This window comes from Hyperoodon ampullatus (assembly GCF_949752795.1).
Source record: "Hyperoodon ampullatus genome assembly, chromosome: 4".
In the NCBI taxonomy this organism is placed as follows: Eukaryota; Metazoa; Chordata; class Mammalia; order Artiodactyla; family Ziphiidae; genus Hyperoodon; species Hyperoodon ampullatus.
Genome location: NC_136917.1, coordinates 140,167,308 through 140,178,735, shown reverse-complemented (window position 1 = coordinate 140,178,735; position 11,428 = coordinate 140,167,308).

Sequence of the window (11,428 nt, the reverse complement as noted above, 5' to 3'; positions counted from 1 at the left end):
GGGTTTAAAGCTGTTTGTCTCATTGATGGAATGTTCAGTGACAGTTGAAATTTGGTAACTTAAACCTTTTTTGTTCAATGCTAGATTAATTGGTGAAAGTTGCCCATCAGAACAGAGACTAAGATGCAAATACAGACTATTACTCCCATTCTTGGCTAATAAAATACACTCTGATCATATTTAATTATGAAGGTTTTTTAAAAAGCCTTTTAAACTTTTCTGAACTTCTAGTTTAGACAAATACCCTTTGGACATAATCAACAGCACTAGTTCTTGTAGCAGACAGTGAGGTACAGATTTTCCTACCCTTTACATTGCCTCACATTCAATGGCCATTAAAAAAAACAACAAACCACATTTCACTTTCTGTTTCCCTGACCTACATTTCCTTATCTTAGCACTTGCTTAATCACAGGGGCAAATACTTTCAGGTTTCATCTCATTCACAAGTTTTCCCTGAACATTGACCATGCCCCACGTGTTCTCTGGGTGCCCGCCCTACCTGTACATATGTCTGGCCCAGTGCTTTGAACGTTATATTTAAATTATCTGTTTAGGTGTCTACCTTGCCCCACTAGCTGATGATTTAATCGTACCTATGTGGCTCTTGGGGAGGACCTCGTACCCACTGGCTTAAAGTAGTCAGGCACTTAAAAATAGTCTGCTGAACTGGATATTTCATCTTGTTATTGGAAGAGTATCCCACAGCCCTAGCTCTGAGGGAGGAAGAGAAACTGGGCTTTCCAGCCCCTACAGCAGAACAAGGCAAGGAAGGGAGAGTTAATAAAGATGTTGAGTGAGCCAGCCTACGGTGACTGCCACACCATCACTGATTGATAGGGTGACCATGTGTCCCAGTTCATCAGGGAAGGCTCTGGATTACATCTGTTGTCCCAGTGTGATTATTAATAGCACCCCCTTCTACTCTCAAAAGTGTCTTGGTTTGAGTGACAAATTCTGTGTTGACCCTACTTACTGAGCACTTGCTATTTATTGCAGGCTCTCATTAAACAGTAGCTATTAATAAGGGAGATAGACCACAACCATAAGATAAATAACACGCCAAGATTACATGTGGTGGTCTAACAGCACTTCATAGGTCTAACCGTTTTGACACAGTCTGTGGCTGGTTGATCTTCAGCTCCACCCCTCCCACTCCCATGTTTCCTACTGAAACAGGAGGGAAGGGGGCAGGGTACAATCTTTAAAAGAATGACATAGCCATAAGACATGACAAAACTGGTTAGAACCAACTAAGTCCAAGATGGTGGAAGATTTGACTTCCAGTGGACCTTGAGCCTCATTATACACTCATTGTAATACATTAGCATCTAAACGACACACCCACCAGTGCCATGACAGTTCTGAGGCTAACCATAAAAGGCCAAAAAGTGGGTGGTGGCCCAATTCCTGGAAATCCCCACCCCTTCCCTGAAATAGTTGGAATAATCCTTCCACTCATGAGCCTATGAAATTACCCAGCCCATAAAAACTAACCACCCCATATTTCGGCACCTCTCGCCTTCTGAGATGGCCCACACTCCATCTGTGGAGTATGTTTCTTTCTAAACAAATCCACTTCTTACTTATCACTTTGTCTCTCACTGAATTCTTTCTGTGACATCAAGAACTTGAGCTTCATTAAATCCTGAGACCAGGTCTGTAATCTCAATGAAAAGACCGTAGGTTCAGGGACTTCCCTGGTGGCACAGTGGTTAAGAATCCGCCTGCCAATGCAGGGGACACTGGTTCGATCTCTGGTTCGGGAAGATCCCGCATGCCATGGAGCAACTAAGCTGTGTGCCACAACTACTGAGCCTGCGCTCTAGAGCCCGTGAGCCACAACTACTGTAGCCCACACTCCTAGAGCCCGTGCTCTGCAACAAGAGAAGCCACGGTAGTGAGAAGCCTGCACACTGCAACGAAGAGTAGACCCTGCTCGCCACAACTAGAGAAAGCCCGCGTGCGGCAACAAAGACCCAACACACCCAAAAAAGAAAAAAAAAAAGACATGGGTTCAAGTCCCAATCTGAGTTGCACGGTTTCACTATGACCTCCTTTCTAAAGGACATCTCTTAGGTTTTGCAACATGATTTTCCTATCACTTTTATTTTTGCAACGAAAGACTTAGAATCTAGAAAATTTGCATGTTCAATCATCCCGACTAGTTTTTGTTTAGATTTTCCCTTGGCAAATCATGTTATCAAATAGCTGAATATATTAGTATTCCAATGTCACACTGCCACTTTAAGGAGTAACCATGTTATAGATTTTGACATTTCAGTTGCCTATTGAAATGGTGATGCTGGACTAATGTCTTAAAGGTACCGAGAGCTCCTATTCCTGACCCATTCCAGGCTTCCACCTCTGACCACCCTTAATGTAGTTTATAATTATTTTGGAATTTTTCTTCCTTGGAAGTTCTCACCTCTACCTTCTCTGCTAACCTCTCTTCCCCATTCTTAAAAACGCATTTATTTTTATGAAATCTTCCACAGGTAAGATTTTCATTTTCTCAACTTTTCACTTGTCAGAAGATAGAATCATCTGCTGAGCACTTCCTGATTGAGCTAACTGACGGAAGTGTTGAAAAAGGTACCTCCTCCGGTATGTGGGCCTCTCCCGTTGTGGAGCACAGGCTCCGGACGCGCAGGCTCAGCGGCCATGGCTCACGGGCCCAGCCGCTCCGCGGCATGTGGGATCTTCCCAGACCGGGGCACGAACCCATGTCCCGTGCATCGGCAGGTGGACTCTCAACCACTGCGCCACCAGGGAAGCCCCCTCCCCTGTTTTATGCCCAGGACAACTCATTGCCTTTTTGGAAAGTTGCTTAAAACCCTACACTTCTGTGGCTGTTCTAAATGACTCATGTTAACAGTTTTGCTCATACCTCTTTCAGAAGGCATGAAGATGTTTGCCGTCCTGAAATTTGGAGTTGAGAGCAGGTGTACCAATCTAAAGCATGAAATTGGAACAAGCCTGTTCCATGTGTTATGGAATGCAAGACTAAATATGCCATTTTAAGCATACTCATACACAAAAACAAAAAACAATTGAGATTTCAATTGAAATTCACTAAGTTTGTATATTCATTTGGGGAAGAGTTTACATCTTTATGATAGAGTATTCTCTTATTAAACATGGTATGTTTTTTCCATGTATTAGTTCTTCTTTTATGTTCTCCAATAAGCTTTCATAATTTTCATGATTTATGTCTCTCTCATCTCCTTTGTTGGATTTATTCTGAGGTATCTCATGAATTTTTATTGCTACTCATATGAATGGAATATGTTTTATTATTGTTATATTTTCTTTTTATTGCCAGATTATTATTGGTGAATACAAATGTTGTTGAATTTGCACTAATTTTGTCTTCAGCAACATTGTTAAACGTATATATTAGTTTTAATCGTTTGTGAGTAAAGTCTCTAGGATTTTCAATGTTTAAAATTCTCTGTCAGGGCTTCCCTGGTGGCGCAGTGGTTGACAGTCTGCCTGCCGATGCAGGGGATACGGGTTCGTGCCCCGGTCCGGGAAGATCCCACATGCTGCGGAGCAGCTGGGCCCGTGAGCCATGGCCGCTGGGCCTGCGTGTCCGGAGCCTGTGCTCCGCAATGGGAGAGGCCATAACAGTGAGAGGCCTGCGTACTGCAAAAAAAAAAAAAAAAAAAAATTCTTTGTCAGCAAATCAGAAGTTTTGTTTCTTTTCACCATTTAGTTCTTGTCTTCTTTCATTGGCCAGAGGCTCCAATAAATATTGAATAGAAGCAGTGTTAGCAGGCAGCCTTGTCTTCTTCCTGATTTTGTAGAGAATGCTTCTAATATTTCACCATTTAAAAAGATGTCTGCTGTAGGTTTTTGGCAGATAGACTTAACTTGGTTGAGCATGTTCCCCTCTATACCTAGTTTGCTAACATTTTTATTAATAATGAGTGTACAGTTATTTGGTTTTTAAATTTAATTTTATTTTTTATTTTTTATACAGCAGTTCTTATTAGTTACCTATTTTATACATACAAGTGTATATATGTCAATCCCAATCTCCCAGTTTATCCCACCACCACTACCCCTCCTCCCACATCTCCCTTAGTGTCCATGTTTGTTCTCTACATCTGTGTCTCTATTTCTGCCTTGCAGACGAGTTCATCTGTACCATTTATCTAGATTCCACATATATGTGTTAATATATGATCTTTCTGACTTACTTCACCCTGTATGACAGTCTCTAGGTCCATCCATGTCTCTACAAATGACCCAATTTTGTTCCTTTCTATGGCTGAGTAATATTCCATTGTGTATATGTAGTACATCTTCTTTATCCATTTCTCTGTCGATGGGCATTTAGGTTGCTTCCATGACCTGGCTATTGTAAATAGTGCTGCAATGAACATTGGGGTGCATGTGTCTCTTTTTGGGGGGGGGCTGTGTTAGGTCTTTGTTGCTGTGCATGGGCTTTCTCTAGTTGCGGTGAGCAGGGGGCTACTGTTGCAGTGTGTGGGCTCCTCATTGTGGTGGCTTCTCTTGTTGCAGAGCACGGGCTCTAGGCGTGAGGGTTTCAGTAGTTGGGGCACATGGGCTCAATAGTTGTGGCTTACTGGCTCTAGAGCACAGGCTCAGTAGTTGTGGCACATGGGCTTAGTTGCTCCGTGGCATGTGGGATCTTCCCAGACCACAGCTCGAACCCGTGTCCCCTGCATTGGCAGGCGGATTTTTAACCACTGCACCACTAGGGAAGTCCGCATGTGTCTTTTTGAATTACAGTTTTTGCTGGGTATATGCCCAGTAGTGGGATTGCTGGGTCATATGGTAATTCTATTTTTAGTTTTTAAAGGAACCTCCATACTGTTCTCATAATGGCTGTATCAATTTACATTCCCACCAACAGTGCAAGAGGATTCCCTTTTCTCCACACTCTCTCCAGCATTTGTTGTTTGTAGATTTTCTGATGATGCCCATTCTAACTGGTGTGAGGTGATACCTCACTGTAGTTTTGATTTGCATTTCTCTAATAATTAGTGATGTTGAGCAGCTTTTCATGTGCCTCTTGTCCATCTGTATGTCTTCTTAGGAGAAATGTCTACTTAGGTCTTCTGCCCATTTTTGATTGGGTTGTTTGTTTTTTTAATATTGAGCTGAATGAGCTGTTTATATATTTTGGAGATTAATCCTTTGTCCGTTGATTCGTTTGCAAATATTTTCTCCCATTCTGAGGGCTGTCTTTTTGTCTTGTTTACAGTTTCCTTTGTTGTGCAAAAGCTTTTAAGTTTCATTAGGTCCCATTTGTTTATTTTTGTTAGTATTTCCATTTCTCTAGGAGGTGGGTCAAAAAGGATCTTGCTGTGATTTATGTCATGGAATGTTCTGCTTGTGTTTTCCCCTAAGAGTTTTATAGTATCTGGCCTTACATTTAGGTCTTTAATCCATTTTGAGTATATTTTTGTGTATGGCATTAGGGAGTGTTCTAATTTCATTCTTTTACATGTAGCTGTCCAGTTTTCCCAGCACCACTTATTGAAGAGGCTGTCTTTTCTCCATTGTGTATTCTTGCCTCCTTTAACAAAGATAAGGTGACCATATGTGCATGGGTTTATCTATGGGCTTTCTATCCTGTTCCACTGATCTATATTTCTGTTTTTGTGCCCGTACCATATTGTCTTGATTACTGTAGCTTTGTAGTATAGTCTGAAATCAGGGAGTCTGATTCCTCCAGCTCTGTTTATTTCCCTCAAGATTGCTTTGGCTATTCGGGGTCTTTTGTGTCTCCATACAGATTTTAAGGTTTTTTGTTCTAGTTCTGTAAAAAATACCATTGGTAATTTGATAGGGATTGCCTTGAATCTATAAATTGCTTTGGGTAGTATAATCATTTTCACAATACTGATTCTTCCAATCCTTGAACATGTTATATCTCTCCATCTGTTTGTGTCACCTTTGATTTCTTTCATCAGTGTCTTATAGTTTTCTGAGTACAGGTCTTTTACCTCCTTAGGTAGGTTTATTCCCAGGTATTTTATTCTTTTTGTTGCAATGTTAAATGGGATTGTTTCCTTAATTTCTCTTTCTGATCTTTCATTGTTAGTGTATAGGAATGCAAGAAATTTCTGTGCATTAATTTTGTATCCTGCAACTTTACCAAATTCATTGTTTACCTCTAGTAGTTTTCTGGTGGCATCTTTAGGATTTCCTATGTATAGTATCATGTCATCTGCAAACAGTGACAGTTTTACTTCTTCTTTTCCAATTTGTATTCCTTTTATTTCTTTTTCTTCTCTGATTGCTGTGGCTAGGTCTTTCAAAACTATGTTGAATAAGAGTGGCGAGAGTGGACATCCTTGTCTTTTCCTGATCTTAGAGGAAATGCTTTCAGTTTTTCACCATTGAGAATGATGTTTGCTGTGGGTTTGTCATATATGGCCTTTATTATATTGTGGTAGTTTCCCTCTATGCCCACTCTCTGGAGAGTTTTTATCATAAATTGGTGTTGTAGCTTTTAGTATACCTTCTCTGTCATATTGAATAAAATGCTAGTAAGACTATGCTAACACCAACTAAAAGCATGACTACTTACAGTCGTCCTTCCAAAGATGCTATTAGTTTGTGGTTTATAGGTTTATGTTACTTCACCTTTCGTATATTGTTTTAATTCTTTATTTTAAAACAAATATTTTTTTGGTGCCTACCATATCCTAGGACTAGATGCTGGGGAATATTAAGAATACAAGGTAAACAAGCAGCTGAGGTCAGTCTAGAAAGGCCGAACGTAATTAGAATATGAGCTGATAGGTTATCAGATATGAGATAGCAAGACAGAATATCAGGATAAGATCTGAGAATATCAAGAAATGAATTTCAGTGGGAGTGATTAGGGTGGAACAGCTAACTCTGTCTGGTCTAAAACCAAGAAGGTGATACTTCAGCAGGGTCTTGAAGGCTGACTGAGACAAGGAGCAAGTGTGCTCCAGTCAGGGCAAGTTGGGTATGTCAGGCTACCTGGGCATGAAAGGATATTTTACGATAGGGATGGTAAAACTTTAGGAATAAATTGCATAATAGATTCAGATCTCAGAATTCCTTTCAGGGCTGCATATTTAACTGTGAGTCTTTGAGCTTGGGACAAGGGACGAGCGATGCCTTGGAATCCTGGGTAAACACTGATCCTCTAGTGTCCTAGTGGTAGGATTTAATTCACCACTAATTAGTGTTGGTTTTGGCTCCCATGGGTAAGTGTAAACACAAAGAAGGCAAGGAGTAGGGAGAAGGGCAAAGGCAAGTGCATGGGTGTGTATATTTGCAGAACCATTTTGGAGGAACTGAGGAGTGCAGAGAAGGTCTTGAAAATAGAGCAGGGATTATTTCTCATGCTTTGAAACCCAGCAAAATCTGCTGGAGGCTACTAATGTGTCACACCCTTAAAATAAAAACAGAGGGAAACGGAGCCTTCTTTACTTGTACTGTGATCATTTTAACCTCAGTAGCCTTCCAAAGGGAAACCGTAATCGGGTTGTTTTTATTGTTTGTGGGCTGGAGCAAGCGTTGGTCTGTAAACATTGGATGCTTCCAACTCAAATAACCTACTTAGGAATGTCTACCCACATTGGAGGTGTGCTTCACTGGGAACCTTAGAGTGCTGTACAAAAGCAGTAGGGCATCTCCTCAAACTCACAAGGTTTCAGAAATTTTCCAGCTAGTGGTGCTCGGGTGAGGGGCACTTGTAACAAACCTGCCCTTGTTTTAGGAGACAGCACTTGAAAGAGTTTTGGTTTTTGTTTGGTTGTCTTTTTTAGATTTTTGCCTTTTCTTCTTCATCATACAACAGTTGTTTGTGGTGGGTTTTTTGTTTTTTCAGCCAGAGAAGGATGTCTGTGAGAGAAATATCTGTTTCTTCCAAGATCCACACTACCTTTTAAAGCATCTGTACGATTCAGGTCAATTCAGACAGCATTTATGTACTCCTCCTGGGTACTGGGTGCCCAGATCCTGAAATTAATAAGATTGAGGATCTGCCCCATAGAAACCCACGTTCCAGTCAGGAGGACAAATATGTACCCAAGTAACTCAAACACCAGACAGGATTTGAAGATGTTGAAGGAAAATGTTGGAGTTTATGGGGGGAAACCAGAGGAGGAGCTAAATTCTTGCGAGGAGTATCAGAAGGAGAACAGAAGGGAAGGGAAAAGAAGGAAATGAAAGGAAAGAGAATGGAATGTAGTCTTAATTTGAATACGTAGAATTTCAACCATTAGGTGACTGAAATTAAGAAAAGGAATGAAATTAATCTCTTGTAAAACAAGAATTGAAAATAATTTTTCTGCTTACCAACAAAATAAACCTATTTTAATCCATTTATTAATTCTTCTACTCCATAAGCAAGCATTGAGTACCTATGATGTGCCAGGCACTGTTCAGAGATAGAAAAGGAATAGAACATCTCTGCTTTCAGTTCCTTCATTGTCTAAACAGGTAGACAGAGATGTGCACACAAACAGTGACACCACAGAGAGGCAGATATACCCAGAGGGATGCATGAAATACTCTTGAGAGCCCCGTGGGTGTAAGAGAGTCAAGGAAGACTTCACGGACGGATAGAGTTTTGGAGGTTTGATGGTGAATGGGTCATGGAAACAGTCCATGTAGAGGGCATGTCATGTACAAAGGCAGAGAAGCATGAAGCAGCCTGGGATGTTTATGAGACCTCAGGTGTTTTGATATGTCTCAAATATAGGGTTATAAGGGATGAAAAGTTTGACTGGGTCTGGAAATTAAATGGACAAGAACAGATTAACAAGAGAAAAGGATACAAATTTATTTAATATACATCTTATGTGACATGGGAGCCTTCATAAAGAAATGAAGACCCAAAGAAACAGGCCTGAGTGTTTTACACTGGGTTTGATGGAGAGTTGACAGTCATGGAGGAATATGATAGGCTAAGGAGTACGAGTTGAGTGTAGTCAACTGGTAGAAACTTAGCAAAGCCTCTTTGTTAGGATTCTTCTCTATGACCCTTTGTCTTCAGAGATAAGGCTGCTTCTTTCCTCCAGGTATAGGGAGAGCCCATCTCACCTGAGGGTTGTATAACATGTTTCAGAGAAGAAGGGCAAGGCGAGAAGAAAGTCAGAGTGACTCTCCTGCTTAAAATACTATGGGGCCATATTTTGGGGTAGCATGTCCTGAACCCCATCAGGGTATATGGAGGGGGCAAATGAGAGGGAGCAGGGGAGATGAGAAATGAAGCTAGAAATAAAATCAAGAGCCAGATCTTTGAAGAGTTTCTAGACCATGCAATGGAAATTGAATTTTATCCTGTAGTCTTTTTTTTTTTTTTTTTTTTTTTTGCTGGGACATTCTTTTTTATTCATTTTATCCTTAGAGAAAAGAAATTTAACTTACAAAGGCCCGAAGCAACAATTTGTCAAAATAAGTAACCCATCCAGGGTTTACAGACACCAAAGGCATGAAAAGTGGATTCCAGCACAAAGCATGACGTGACTCCCAGCTGAAGCCAAACCGAGATGCCTGGGTCTGGGCCTCAGGGCAGTGCTAGCCCCCCATGGTGGCGGCCACAGCAGCACCTACCCCCCTATAAGTCTCCAGGGGAGGAGCCACTAGGAGGCCACTTCCTCCCTCTGGCCCCGGAGGGCTCAGCCCCTCCTCCTCACAGCTGCGATCTGCTTTGTGGAGAATTTACAAGATGAGGATGACCTACAGAAACCGTAGGAACTGACCGTACATCCTTTCTTATCTGTGTTCAGTGTCCCACCATAGAAAAGTTCGTATCCAGAGAGAGCAGGTACGCCACGTGGAAGGGGCTCTGCGCTAGGAAGACAGTCGGGAGGGCGGGGCAGGGAAAATGCCGAGACCCGGACCTTGACCGTGACCGGCGGCGTGGAAACCGTACGTGGTGTCAGTGGGTCCAGGTGGAGGTTGGAGAGCTCCCCTCGCTGTGCTGCGGCAGCTGCCCCTTCCCTCCCGGTCCTGCCGCCCGCAGGCGTGGGGCTCCCACCATCCATCCGCGGTGGCGCTGGGCTGGCAGGGGCGGCGGGGGGGCGGGGGGGAGGGAGGAAGGGAGGGAGAAGCTCCCTGTCCTCGCCGCTCCGGGGCCGCCCGCCCGGAGCTGAGGTCCTCCGACCTTCAGACCGTGATGGAGTACTGAGGTATATAGTTTCTCGGAAAGTTTGAGAAACGGAATCAATAACGTGCTCGTCGTGGGGCCCGACGGCGCGGGAGGACTCAGGCGGCTCCCCAGCTGCTGCTGCGGGTTGAGCGGGAACTTCCACTGCTGGGATAGCGCCGGGCCGCACACCTGCACGCTCAGGCCACCATTCTGGGCCCCCGTCCGGGCTGTCCAGGCACAGGGTGCTGCCCACGTGCTGCAGCTTGGAATTGCCCTCCAACTGCTCCCATTTCTGGTCTCAGGACTTAATGAAGCTCAGGTTCTTGATGTCTCATCGCAGAGAGAATTCAGCGAGACACAAAGTGATAGGTAAGAAGTGGATTTATTTAGAGAGAAACACTCTCAAGAGTCTGGGCCGTCTCAGAAGGTGAGAGCGGCCTCCTGCAGTCATTTTAATGAAGGATTTTAAGTGGGAAAGTAATATCTACATTTTAGAAAGATCCTGCAGGTGGTCTCCTGGAGAATAAAGTTGACTGGGCAAGACAGGAAATAGAAAAGCCCGCTAGAAGGCTGTTTCAGCCAACTAGGTACCGGGTGGGATTGAGACCTTCAAAGACCATCACCTTCATCATCCCCCACATGCAATTCAAAATTTAAGCAAAGCTAACCATAAAATAAGAATAATAGAACCCAGGTTCTGATATTTCTTATGATGATTGTTTAAATGCATTGAAAAAGTTATGTCAAATATCAAAATATTTTAAGACTTCTATTGCCTCTTCTCTTTGGTGCCCTGGTCTGCTGGTGCCTTAAAGCATGTGCATCACTGTGTCTTGTGGGATCCAGCCTGCCCAGTACAGGCGGTGGTCAGGGTGATGGGTAAAAAGACTGGAGTGGTTTGAAGTGGGAGAATCAACAGGACTGAGTGATGGATGAGGGGAAGAGAGAAGCCAGGGACGGCGCCGAGCCTTCTGACTTGGGTGGCAGGGTTGTGCCCTGCCTCTGGATTTCTACTGCCCATCACTGCTGACATTTGGCCGTGGCCCCTCCCAGGCAGGCACCCTTCCAGCATCTGTTCCCTCTGCAGAGTGCCCCATCCTTTGCACTTAGTCCAGGCTCCAACGGGTATTTTAAAATGCCCTCATCCAAGGGCCCCCAATAAATCCCTCACAGACTTTAAAATCCTCAGGACCAGATTCAGCCTCTGACATAACCACCGTTTCAGCACAGCTCTGTCATGAGACTCCTGACACAACCTTGGTTCAGATAGGAGGGCTCAGCAGGGGCCCCCATTCCTTTCACCCATCTCTCATC